The sequence below is a fragment of the Sorex araneus genome, chromosome 5 (genome assembly GCF_027595985.1).
Source record: "Sorex araneus isolate mSorAra2 chromosome 5, mSorAra2.pri, whole genome shotgun sequence".
Taxonomy (NCBI): domain Eukaryota; kingdom Metazoa; phylum Chordata; class Mammalia; order Eulipotyphla; family Soricidae; genus Sorex; species Sorex araneus.
This window is the reverse complement of record NC_073306.1, coordinates 9691365-9705475: the sequence shown is the minus strand read 5'-3', so window position 1 is coordinate 9705475 and position 14111 is coordinate 9691365. Positions and strand designations below refer to the sequence as shown.

Below are 14111 nucleotides of genomic sequence, written 5' to 3'. Positions count from 1 at the left end.
TTGTTACATATTGATGCAAAAAAGATTGTTGACTTGCTGCAAAGTAAAGAACTAAACAGTATCCAATAGTTAGGTGGTCGATAAACTCTCAGGAGAAGTATACGTTGGTGAGTAGAAACATGTTCCAGTATCTTGGCACTGTGGCACTGTCATCCCGTTGTTCATTGATTTGCTCGAGCGGGCACCAGTACTGTCTCCATTGTGAGACTTGTTGTTATTGTTTTTGGCATATCAAATACGTCACCAGTAGTTTACCAGGCTCTGCCGCGGGCGGGATACTCTCAGTAGCTTGCGGGCTCTCCGAGAGGGATGGAGGAATTGAACCCGGGTCGGCCACGTGCAAGGCAAATGCCCTACCTGCTGTACTATCGCTTCAGTCCCTCCAGTATTCCAGTATCTTAAAGGGAGAGAATCCCTAGTGTTTGTTAGCATCCTAAAAGGAAGTTTTAGGATGTGACCTAAAGGAAGTTCAGAGCCAGTGCTGCTTAAGAAAGTCTTTTTTGTGTGTGGGGTGGGGGGGGCACTGGAGAGATAACACAGCGGGTCGGGCATTTGCCTTGCACATGGCCTACCCAGGTTCGATTCCCAGTATCCCATATGATTCCCCGAGCACCACCAGGAGTATTTCCTGAGTGCATGAGCCAGGAGTAACCCCTGTGCATTGCAGGGTGTGACCCAAAAAGAAAAAAAAATACTTTGTTTTTCAAAGTATTTAGCCATTTATTTGCATGAATATATTTTTGCCTAGAATTCTCTAGTATACTCTCTGATACTAACAAAATTAGGACCATGCATTGTTCCCTCAGTCTACATTCTCTTAGGTATGTGTTCTGTTTGTTTCCAGAAGAAGCTCAGGGCTTGCTCCAAGCTCTCTTCTCCTGGAAGTGCTCAGGGGACCATATGCAGTGCCAGGGATCGGACCTCGTCAGCCATGTGCAGTGCAAGCAATCACTTTACCTGCTGTCTTATTCTCTGCCATTTCCTGTAGTGGTAGAAAGCAACATTTTTTTTTTTGCAACTTCTTAGAACAATTTTGAAAGTGCTTCCTGCATATATCATTGTAAGAATACCAGTCAGCATCCTGGGCTTTTGTTGTACAGTCAGACTCACAGGCACTGCTGCCATGGCAGTGGGGCAGGAGTCTGAAGTCACAGTCCCTCTGCTTTCTGAAACAGGGTGGCATTTCCTGTCTGAAAGCCACCATCGCTACTTGTGTTTTGCTTGGCCTCTGTGACCTCTTCTAAGTGGCTCTTCTTGTCTGGAAGGATGAGTGTGGTTGTTCTGAACACAATTATGCACAGTATCATGGTGCAGATGAGGTGGGCTGTGCATGTCATACAGTGTTCACATGCGCTGTCCGTCAGCACGCTTGCTACAGGTGTGAGCCCAGGTTGCACCTGGCTCCCCCTTACTTGCTTTCTTGACTTTCTTGTTAGAATGTTGACTGCTTTGGGACACAGGATCTGGTGAAAGTGCAGAGCCGCAAGTTTTGTGGGGAGTCCTTAACCCCAGATGTAAGCCTTGACCTGAAAGCGTTTTATGTGCTCACTGGTTCTTGGCAAAAACTAAAAGGGCTGTACTTGACCTTCGGGCCTTTTCTGGCTTGCACTAGCTTTTCTCAGCGACTACGGATGGCCAGACATTTGTGGGGTGAAGGTTCTGATTTAGGCTCCCTCCTAGGACACGGGAAGAGTGAGGTTGACCTCATGCAAGAGCGATGGCCACTGTCATAGGAAGCTCTTGCAATGGATCAGTTCAAAGATCCATCCTCTGTTCAAAAGATCAATTCTCTTTCCTTTGAAAGAGAGAGAGAGAACCTGGGAAGCCAAGAGTGCACAGCTCAGGGCAGGCACAGCTGCGACGTGGGGAATGCGCCTTAGAGAAGTTTTTCTTCAAGTTCCTACTATCTACCCCCACACACTGAGAAGCCACTGAATGTTCCAGCAATGTTTATTTGTTTGTTTGGTTTGGTTTTTGGAGGTTTGTTTGTTTGTTTGTTTGTTTTAGTCATGCCAGCGATGCTCAGGGGTTACTCCTGGCTATGCACTTAGGAATTACTACTGGTGTTGCTCGGGGACCATATGGGATGCTGGGAATTGAACCTGGGTCGGCCGCATGCAAGGCAAACACCCTACCCGTGGTACTATAACTCCAGCCCTGTTCCCGCAATGTTTGCAGTTTAGCAAATGCACTATGGAGTGATTCTGTAAGGAGGTCTCCGTGGCCGGGGAAAAATGCAGGGGTAGAAAATGATTCTACAGGATCGCCTGCAGCAAGATGGGGTGCATTTCAGAGCCAGCCCTAGGACAGCCCTGCTTCCCTGAGACCAATTGGAGGAGAGGCTGGAGCACACGGTCTCCCAACAGGAGCTAGTTCAGGAGGCACAGAGGGGACGAGCTGTCCAGGGAAGGAGGATCTTGATACTGGATGGAGTGCATCAGGAACAATGGTGATAGAAGGAAGAGGAGAAAGATGGGGGAGGCCAGGTCTGTGGGTGCTTCTGACCAGGCCAGACTGAAGCTGCTGAAATTACTAAGTCAAAAGGCAAGAAGAATAGGGCATGTGTGATGTGTGAGTGTGAATGTAATATGTGGGAGTGGGGAGGAGAGAAATATATGTATGTGTAGTGTTGTGGGGTGTGTATGTGTTTATGTGAAATGTGTGGGGATGTATGTGTGGAATGTATGTGTGAGGCGTATGGGCGTCTATGTGTGGAATATATATGTGTGTTGTGTATATGATGTGTAGGGTATGTGTGGGGGTGTATGTGATATGTATAGGTATGATGTAGGAGTGTGTGATGTGTATGGGGTCTCTATGTGTGAGGTGGGGGTGTATGTGTGATATGTATGAGATGTATGTGTGAAGTTTGTGTGTGTGAAATAATGGGTATGTGTAATATGTTTTGGCTTTGTGTGGGTTGTATATGGGCTATGTGTATATGTGATTTGTATGGAGTGTGTATATATGTATGATGTGTGGTGCATGTGTGTGTGCCATGTTTATGTGTGTGTGTGTGTGTGTGTGTGTGTGTGTGTTTAGGTTTGTGTAGTATAATAGGAACCAGAGCCAGTCTGAGTTTTCAAAGGTGTTTCAGAGAACCGTCTGGAGCCGCCTGATGAGGAGGCGGGCAGATGTTCGAATGAAGAACACACTTTCTCTGGGAAGTGAAAGGCTTCCAGGAAGCACAAAATCCATTTGGGTCAAGTCCCACATAATGAGCTTAATTGGATTCAACATTTGGATCTTGTTGTTTTTCCAGCCCCCATATCCTGTGACTCTTTTTTCTGTTTCCTTTGTTTTTGTTTTATTTGTTTGCTTGGTGGTAGTGGTGGGTGGGGGCATGGGGGAGCTCTCCCCCCCCACCCTGCAGTGCTCAGGGCTTACTTCTGGCTCTGCACTCAGGGATCATTTCCGGCACTGCTCAGGGAACCATATGTGGTGCCAGGAATCTAACCCTGGTGAGCCACATGCAAGGCAAGTTCCCTACACATTGGACTGTCTCTCTGACTCCTTGTCTCTGATTTTTAATTGCCTTTTGAAGTTTCCTCCTCTCTTTGAGGTGATCGTCTTAAAAACTGAAAAGTCTGTGTACAGTATTAGACAGAAAACTCTATCACAATACTAGGCTGAAAAGTCTCCTGCTGGCAGGCACCTGAATCAGATTGCTGGTGAATGTCCTTGCCTGAGAGTTCCGGGCAGGGATATGTGTATCATGGAAGGAGAAACAACAGCCTGACCCAAACCTAAAACAGTTTGGTATTCCAGAATACCGCAGAAGATGGACATAAGGCGTGTGCTCTCTCTGTGCACATATTTACATATAACACTGCATAATTTGATGTGCCTGTTCATTTAATGAAGCGACATGGTACAGTCTACTGGATTGTAATAGAAAGATGAGACTCTACCCCCACCCTCTTTGGTCTTTTTCCAAGTGGCTGGGGAAATCTATCAAATCTATCTCCCCAGACTGCAGTTTTGGTCCTTATTACCAAGCCAGATGTTACTCTGCTATCCTATGATTTAACTCTCTCTCCACGTCATTCCACCCACCACCACCCTTAATTCCTGTAATGGAAGTTGATTAAAATCCTCTAACAAGAACAAGAATTTTCCCCTTAAGTTATTGTAATTTGGGGGGTTGGGGATAGGAAAAACAACCTAAACTTTCAGACACTTCTTCAACCATCACCTTTGAATTTCAGTGTCTTTGTATATATGTATTTTTTATTCAGACCATTTTCAGGATTTGCCCCATCGTTGATTTTAGATTGAGACTCTATTTCTAGAAAACACTGATCACGCAATGCCACTGACTTGGCTAGGCACATCTCATGCATGGTTGATTTCGTTTCCACAGTCTTGCCATAGGGGCCACTTTGGAGATGAGTGCTGATCTGAGAAGGGTAGGCGTGTATTCTTAGTAGCCTACGTAGCAAGTGGCATACTCATCGGGTGGGACTGGAGCCAAGGCGGTAATAATAGTGGGTGTCACTTATCCAAGCAACGCCTAGAAGAGCGCTCAATGACCTCCAGGGAGCCATGCTTCCTTTCAGAGCATCCCTGTGGCTAAGGGGCGTCTTCACAACCAGACTCCTTTTGCCTGAATCTAGATGAGAGATTGTTCTGTTTAGAATTAAGTTCTTCCAGGCTGGCCGTATAGAAGCAGAACTCTAGAGGATGAAGAAGCCGCATCACTTCCTCATGCACTTCCTCTTTTACGGCCATCTTAGAGGTTATAAAAGCACTTCCTGTGGAGAGGAAGTGTGGGGAGGAGCCATATATGGTTCTAGGTTTCTAGATGGAACATCTTGAGAGATGTGCATCTTTTTTTTTTTTTTTTTTTTTTTTTTGCTTTTTGGGTCACATCTGGCAATGCACAAGAGTTACTCCTGGCTTTTCACTCAGGAATTACTCCTGGCGGTGCTCAGGGGACCACATGGGATGCTGGGAATTGAACCCAGGTCGACTGCATGCAAGGCAAACGCCCTACCCTCTCTGCTATCGCTCCAGCCCCAAGATGTGCATTATTTTAGTTGGGAAGGCAACCTCAGGCAAAGGCACATGTTTGGGAGGGAGTCTTCTGCTCTGGTTCATGCATGCCCCCTGTGAACACTTGTCATGCTCTTGATCAACCTTTGAACATTAAGCAGAATTTAGTGGTTACTTGAAATTCAGGCTATTTAAGGGTGACTAAACCCCATAACTAATGAATTCACATCTCTCACAAACTTGTATTGTATTTGCAGTCAGCCCTGAAATGGGCTGACTGCAAAAAAAACCAGGAAAAATGAGAAATATCCTTAGATGGTTTTTGAGAGAAATAGATTTTTCCTCCCCTTTTCATGTTAAATGGGAACAGAGAGTTCCCATTGTTGTCACTGTATTATAGTATATATTTTTATCTGATATCATACTGTGGCTGTGTTCTATTATTTTTCAACCCTCAATTAAAATGATCATTATCATTATACAGACATTACCTTTTTGCCCAAGTAGCATTTTATTTACACATCCAAATTCATTTTCTCATTTAATACTCACATAATCATGTAAGGCAGTTATTTTGTGACTCAGGAAGTAGAATTCTTGACAGATTAACTGATTTTTTTTTAACATCTCACAGCTGGTTAGTGGTTAATCTAGAATATGATTTCAGGGCTGACTGCAAATACAATACAAGTTTGTGAGGGATGTGAGTTCAGTAGTTACGGGATTTAGCCACCCTTAAGTAGCTTGAATTTCAATTTGGATTCTTAAAATTGGTATATTTACACACTGTCACAAATGTAAAAGCTTAAGTAGTAAGGAAAAAAAGTGCCTGAACATTCAATCATCCTGGGAAATTAAATATGTTAGTTCTACGTTTTAACACAAAACCGAACTCAAATGTCAGTTTTCAAATGATAAGTGTTGCCCAGAGCTTTAGAGCTAAAACTGGATTTAGTGTCGTTTTTGTCTTTTGATGACCTACAAAAGACTAGAGTTATTTATTTAAAAACACCACAGGGACCATTAAACAAACAAATTACTATTAGAACTTCCTGCTGCCAGGTAATACACATTGCTGGCGGAAGACTATTTAGAGTCTTACCTTCCTGCTTCAGTGCTTTCAAAGACTATGCATTGCACTTAGGAGCTCAAGTCCTTAACTGACCTTCAGGAATTTGCATAACATGGGCTGGAGCAATAGTGCAGCAAGTAGAACTAGTTAATTATGGAAATTGCTTGTATGTGTGTGTGTGCTCAAAAAATATGCACTGGATCTTGCTACATGAGTCTGGTGGCTGTGAGCTGCGTCCCCACCCCGGCCTGCAGCCGCCACCATCAGACGCATGAAAGAGAGAATAGGGCTGCCAGGCTGGTTGGTGATTAGTTCCATTTATTCCAACCCCCATCCCACATTTATTCCATTCTCCCCAGCATCTATTCCAATCTCACTGAGTGCCGCATTCCAGTCTCACCACACACCCCATTCCATCTCACACTGCAGTCATTCCAGTCTCTTACTTTCCCCATGCTGGTTTCCCAGCATCCAGTCTCACAGCCTTGTCAAGACCCCAACCTCCAGGGTTGGGGTAGCAACTACATATAGGTCAGATAGCACAACCAACATATGAAAGCCCTTCCTTCCAGGGAAGCCCTTCTAAGACAAAGATCTCCAGTTTGGCGATTATCTCAAGGGCAGAATTTCATCCAAGAGCATAATTTCTCCTTTCCTTAGTCCATTAACAATCATCTTAGATTTAATTATTAATAATCCTTCTAGTCATTTTGTATGGACACAGTAAGAGATATATTAAGCTCATAGGGTGGCTCTTCCTGGGACATCTTGCTATAGATCCCAGACTATAGTTCTCAGGCCAGATTAGTCCTTCCTAACCCCAGCAGGGTCCTTAACTCAGTTACTTCTCTTTGGGTCATGAGAGAATTTGTACACGACTGTGCTTTTAACTCATTATAAGTTTTATGATGCTTGACCTGTTCTGTTTCAATACCAGGATAGTTTACAGCTTGCCCTGGGTCCATCCAGTCCCTTCGTCAGGAACCTGCTTTGGGGGGTGCTAGGAACTAAGGACAACTGAGGCTTAAGTCGAGTAAATAGGAGAGATGTGCAGAAGTAAATATTATTCAGAGTCAATTAACTCCCAAGTTACAAAAGCATAGCATTAACTGTCTTCCTGTGTATACAAAGGACATTGCTCTAAAGTAAACTATGCAAAAAGACATAAGGGAAAGAGAAAAGCAATATTTCACTTACCAATACAAAATCCAGAGTCCTTAGAAGGATCTGACATTACAAGTCACAGGGTCTGATTTGGGGATAGAGGTGATTAACACATAGGGGAAGCAGAGCACAGAGAAGTTAAAGATAAATAGAGAGGATTGGGAGTGCTTTGAGAGTACGGTAAGCTCCCTGCAGCAAGGGAGAAAGGACAAACCAATGTTATCTTACTATGTGGCAGACCCAGATTCGATCCCTGGTACCCATATGTTCCCCTGAACAACAACAGGAGTAATCCATTAATGCTTACTAGGAGTAAGCCCTGAGCACAGCTAGGTGTGACCTCAAAATAAAACAGAAGAACTTGCATGACCTTTAATTTCTTACTATGGCCTTCAAGAATTTACTCCTGAAATCCTCATCTCACTCCCTATACCCCAAACATCAGAAGATTATGCCTAGGCATGAATAGTAGATAGAAAAGAACTAAAATAGGTGTCAGGCACTTAAAAGAAAGAGGGTGGGGGTATCTTTTGGTAAATTCCTTCTGATCTTGCATAATTCCAGGGTAATATAAGATAATTTAGGCCTAATCCAGAGGAATTTCCATTATATGATAGATGCTTACCAGACTTCTGTTCAGTCAATCACTGTATTAGATGAGGTGATCTTTTAATAGTGGTCCTGGTGTCTAGAGTTTGCATACGTCTAAGCATTTAATAAAAGGCTAGAGTTATATGTAAACTTTCTACTGGGACACTGGTGAAGAGAATACTGATTAATTATGGGAAAATCACCATTCTGGAGGCCAGAGCAATAGGACAGCAGGTAAGGCACTTCCTTGTACTTGGTCAACCCAGGTTTGATCACCAGCATCCCCGATGCTTCCTGGAGCACCCTCTGAGCTAGAAGTGATCCCTGAGAAGAGTGTCTCTGGGGCTTTTATTATTGTTTAACTCTAGTTGGTTACTATAACCATGGTTACTACAGTGCCGGTATTTATGGTTTGAGGTATAAAATTATTGCACCCCACTACCCCCAAAGTGCCCAAGATCCTCTACCACTTCTAATTCACCTCTTCTTTTCTCATATCCCACCCTTCACTGCTTGATATCTGGGCTATGCATTCCAAGACCAAGGGTTTTTCATTGTTTAATACTGTCTAATCCCTTATTTTATCTCTATATTCCACAGATGTGTGAGGTCATCTGGTCTTTGTCCTCCTGACTTATTTTGATTAACTTGTTATCCTGTAGTTTTATCATGTTGCAGTAAACTGTAGTTTTTTTATCTTTTTGTTGCTGCATAGTATTCCATTGTGTATATATACCACAACTTCTTTATCCATTCATTTGTGGTTGGACATTTGAGTTGCTACCATATCCTGGCTATTGTCCAAAGCACTGCAATGAACATATGAACATAGGTATGCATACATCTTAATGGAATTAATTTTTGTGTGTTGGGGGGGAGAGGGTAGGTGATAAGAAGAGTTTTCATGTAATATACCACTGATGTACCAAAAGTAGCCCACCACACTTGATGGGGTTTAAAGTAGAAGGCATTACAACAATATTCACATACTTTCCTCCATACAAAACTAATTTTTTTGGTTCTGCTTTGGGGGCATGGTTTGGGATGTGGGTTGGATGTGGTGGTTGGAGGGGGTGCAATGGTGGTGGGATTGGTGTTTGAATATTAAATATCATGATTATTGTGAACAACTTTATAAAAATAAAATAAAATAATTTTTAATTAGAAACAAAAAAGATAAAAAGAGCAATCATGGGGTCCAGTGTAAGCTCTGTTTTTTGTTGTGAATGCTCCATACTGTTTCCATAGGGACCGAACAGGATGACATTCCCAGGGACAGTGAATGAGGATGGCCTCTTCCTCACATCTCTATTAACCAGGGCTAACCGGTGTGAACTGGTTGCTTCTAATCTTTTTGATTCATACCATTCCTACCGACATGAGATGAGACTGTACTGTCATTTTAATTTATACTTCACACTGATAGCCAGTGACAATAACTACTTTCATCTACCCACTGGCCACCTGTATATTATCTTCAGGAGAAGGTAATATGTTTTCCCCTTTGTCTGTTCTCTGCCATGGAGTTTCTTTGGGATCTACCTTGTAAGGAAATTGGTGTGAGGGGGTCCCTGTGAGTTCTCATGGCCGAGCCTTCTTCTGGCTGCAGAGCCTCGGGCCACAGGGAATCAGCTCCCGCCTTAGAGCATGTCGGGGTTTCCTGTTGGATGGACGGTGCAGCCGTGCTTTGTGCTTCCTCAGGGGATGGCAGCCCCAAGCTGCATGGATAGTCACAGCAGAGGGAGCTGCTCTGGCGAGGGGGCCATGAGACCCACACCTGGGAACCCGAGGAGCAGCGCCACTCCATCTGGTCAGCTCTCTGTCCCTCATCACATCACCTGACTCACGTCCTACACTTGCTCAACTGTGCTGTTTCCTTGGTTTAGAGGGTTTGGCTGCTGTTTGGCTTTGCCGTGGAATTTCGAGGCTCTAGTTTCACACTCCTTATGTACATCTGACACCTTCCCCTCCATCAAGTCCCAACCCCCTCTCAGTAAGAGGTCCCCCCCTTGCTTCTGTTAGGATGGAAATCAAGTTTTTAACATTTTAACAACTCTTCTTCCATCTTGGAAGTAGGCATTATTGATTCTTCTGTTTTTCATTAGGGTAAAGGATAAAAAAGGTATAATTTTTATTTAAGTCATTTCTACTTTGATTCCTTTCTTCTGTCCATGCTACAATTTACATCATTTCAACATGGCCCTGAAGAGATCAGGTACCAGTCCTGACTTCTCCACATCACACAGTTTTGGGTAGAAGGATCTCGTAGAATCACAGGAAAAAAAAATGCTTGAGTGAGCACTGCACCCTGGAAACCTTAAAGCCCTTGGTCACAGTTTTAAGAGCTCCTGGTTTCTGTCCCAGAAGTCCTCTTTGAAATGACCAGTAGCTTCACTGATTCTAAATCGAGTTGGTTCATAGCCTGCAGTGTTCAGTAGGTAGCGCTATCTCAAAATCTTTTTACTTGCCCACCTCTCTGCTTTGGTGCAGAACGAAACCAAAAGAATTCTATTTAAAACATGCCCATTTCCTTTCCTAATAGTCCTTTCAAAATTTAACTCGAAGCACCCAAAGTAGTACCATCTTAAAGAATTTGTCGAAGGACTGAGACCTCCAGGATAATCTCAGGCCAGCTTCCATCAAATATAACCCTGACAGCCACTCCCACATACCAAAGCTGTTTATCAAGCCTCAGGCTGGACCACACCACCTCAGGACTGAATGCCACAGCAAACTTAACCTGCCCCAAACTCCAGGTACAAGGGTTTTTGTGGCTGAAAACTCCAGGTCTTCTCAAGATTGAAGTGGACAACCTCACCCCATCTCCCCATACTTCTGGATGAAGTAGCCATACCCAATTAAATATTTAATTGTCCAGTAAACAAATAATCTGCATCTTCTAGAGTGTGACATGTCCAAACTGTACAATTCTGACGTGCCAGTAGTAGCACACCAGATTGGATGGGATATAAGGCAGCAGCCAACCAATGTCAACTCACAAAAACATGAACACAGAAGGCTTAACTTGGCAACAACAACTTAGTAAAACCTCTTTCAAGGACTAAATGTCCTCATGGCGAGATACAACAATTTTTCACAATTTTTTTCCATCAAAATAATTTTTTGATCATTCTGTTATCCATTTAATGGTAACAAGCAAGGTAAAATAAATTATTGTGGGACTAATACAGGCACAAGCTTAAGAAGTGGTTGGGAAAATGGAAACTGGTGGAGGGAAAGTGACAGTGGTGGTGGAATTGGTGTAGGAATATTAAATGCCTGTAACAAATCATCATGAACAGCTTTGTAAATCAAGGGTTTAAATATAGTGGGGAATAAAAAAGAATTTACCAAATGATTTGTTTCTTCCTCTCTGGATGGAAAGGCCAAGACATATGAAAACCATCTACGTAGTTATCCAGTTTGCTTTCTTTGATTTTTTTTTTTGCTGAAGTTAGAGTGTTTTAAAAATAAGATTTGGTGAATACAGTTCAATTAGTTTTCTTGTTCTTTATGCCTGAAAATGAGAGTCTATATGAGTAGCACTGTAGCATTGTTGTCCTGTTGTTCAATGATTTGCTCCAGCAGGCACCAGTAAGGTCTCCATTATGAGACTTGTTACTGTTTTTGGCATATCAAATATGCCACGGGTAGCTTGCCAGGCTCTGCCATGTGGGCAGGATACTCTCGGTAGCTTGCCAGGCTCTCAGAGAGGGACGAAGGAATTGAACACGTGCAAGGCTATCGCTCCAGTCCAGGCTCATGTACTCAGGAATTACTCTAGGTGGTGCTCGGGGGACTATATAGGATTCTGGGATGCTGGGAATCTAACCTGAACCCGGGTCGGCCGTGTGCAAGACAAACGTCCTACCTGCTGTGCTATTTTTCCAGTCTGACAAGCTACCAAGAGTATCCCGCCCGCACGTCAGAGCCTGGCAAGCTACCCGAGACATATTCGATATGCCAAAACCAGTAACAGGTCTCTACAATGGAGACGTTCCTGGTGCCCACTCGAGCAAATCTATGAATAACGAGACAAGCATGCTACAGTAACAAATCATTTGGGGTGGATGTGGTTTTTTGTTCATTTTAATTTTTGTTCTATCGATGTCAGACTTGGTGGAGATCAGAGATGAAGGGGAGAGATAAGAATCTATGAATGTGGGAAAAGACGAGTAAGGGAAGGAGGAAAGAGAATCAGAGAGAAACAATTTCACAGACCAAGCTTTTCTTAGTACAAATCAGATTTATTTCCCATGTCTGCTGAGTTTTTCTCTTAAGCAGAGCTTGCGTGTCTCCAGCTAGGCTGGAAAAGGGAAACTCCAAAATTTATATCCCACTAATCCAAGCACAAGAGACTCTGGCTTGCTTTCAGATCATGCTGGGAAAGCTAGCTGATTTTGCCACAGACTTACATGTAATAAAGGCTTCATCTTGGTGTACGTTCCTGTTACTGAAAGTATTTGTGCCTTTTTATCCCCATTTTTTAATTATAAATGTTAGTTGCATTTCTTGAGCCCAAGTTTAGTTTTGTTGCTATAATTACACCCAAAGGAAGTTGGAAATTTTAATTATTTTCAAATGTTTATGTTATGGTTTGATTTCTAAAGGAATAGAGCCCTGGGGTCACTGCAAGTGTCCAAATAAGTTCTGTGCTTGGTTTTAATATAATCAGTTAAGATACACAATTTCTTCTTGTTTCATAAGTACCAAGAGGGCTGTCACTGTCACTGTCATCCCTTTGCTCATCGATTTGTTCGAGCGGGCACCAGTAGTGTCTCTCATTGAGAGACTTATTGTTACTGTTTTTGGCATATCCAATACGCAAGGGTAGTTTGCCAGGCTCTGCCGCGCGAGCTCGATACTCTCGGTAGCTTGCTGGGCTCTCTGAGAGGGGCAGAGGAATCGAACTCGGGTCGGCCACGTGAAAGGCGAATGCCCAACCGCTGTGCTATCGCTCCAGCCCATCAAGAGGGCAACGGAAAAAAATGGCATTGCATAAAATTAAGTATTTTAGGTTATTTGAGGGCTTTACAGCCACTGAATATTTAATTTTAAAAAACCCTTTCATGATAAATTGTTGAGATAAGTGAGAGGTTAAATGCTTTGCCCCATAGGTGTTGAATATGACATCTGCATCCAAGTCTTTAGGAAACTTCTGCTCTCTATACAATTGTGCATGTTTCGCTTGGTTCTTGCTAACTGTACTTCAGATTTATAGAAATTGTTCATCTAGGGACTGGAGTGATAGTACAGCAGGGAGGGCATTTGCCTTGCATGTGGCCGACCAGGTTCAATCCCCGGCATCCCATATGGTCCCCCAAGCATCACCAGGAGTAATTCCTGAGTGCAGAGCCAGGAGTAACCCCTGAGCATCCCTGGGTGTGACCCCAAAAAGCAAATAATAATAATAATAAAAATAAAATTGTTCATCAACTTTACACTCTTCCTGAGTCGGTAAGATAATACAAGTTTTAAGGTGAATCAGCCCATTTTACTCAACCTCCAGCACTATCAGGACCCCCAGGCATCTCTAATAAAGCTTCATAAGAACCCAAGCACCACTGAATGAGGCCCTGGGGCCCCCTGAACATTGTCTGGGTGACCCCCAAGATCTGAGCAGCTCTCTATCCTCACAGCACCAGTTGGCTGTCAATCGCCCGCAAGGGCTCCCCCACCCCCAGTCTCTCAGGCACAGTTTGGAAGCTCTCTCCCCAATTCTTCTTCATTACATTAATAGTACTAAAGACATCTTTGTGACAAATCTGTTTCGTGACTCTTTTCTCCTAAACATGCCAACAAAAGGTCAAATATTTTCTATTTTTAAAGGTCATCCCTATTTTTACCTCATTGAAGTTCTTAATTGCCTTCTAGAAATTTCCATTTTAGTACACCAGAGTGTATTCCCATAAATCAAATCGGAGCTCCAAGGTGCCATCCGTATGCGACTCTTTTGCATGTCATTGCTAATGGAGTGTGTCCGTATATGCATCTCCCCAGGAGGCTATGCTCAGAATTGGTCCTATCTTATAAAGAAGCTTTATGCTCACTAAGTACAAAGATCACCTGGTTTCCTTTGAGTCACATAAAAATAGCTGTAAAGGCATTCAAGACCAAGGAGCACATGCTCACCACAATTGAACAATTTTGCTTAGAATTGCAAATATATGGAGCAACCCACAAACATTTATAAAGTAAGTACAACAAGCTCTATACTGCAAGAAACTGAACTTGACTTCTCCTACTATCCAGTGCTCCCCTGAATTAAGCATCTCCCATATCCTGGATA

General features: G+C 43.1%; 1 protein-coding gene across 19 annotated transcripts in view; it reads left to right on the top strand.

Moving 5' to 3' along the window:
• Positions 1–14111, top strand: part of SGIP1 (SH3GL interacting endocytic adaptor 1) — a 248289-nt gene that overhangs the window by 79664 nt on the left and 154514 nt on the right. The window lies entirely within an intron of this gene.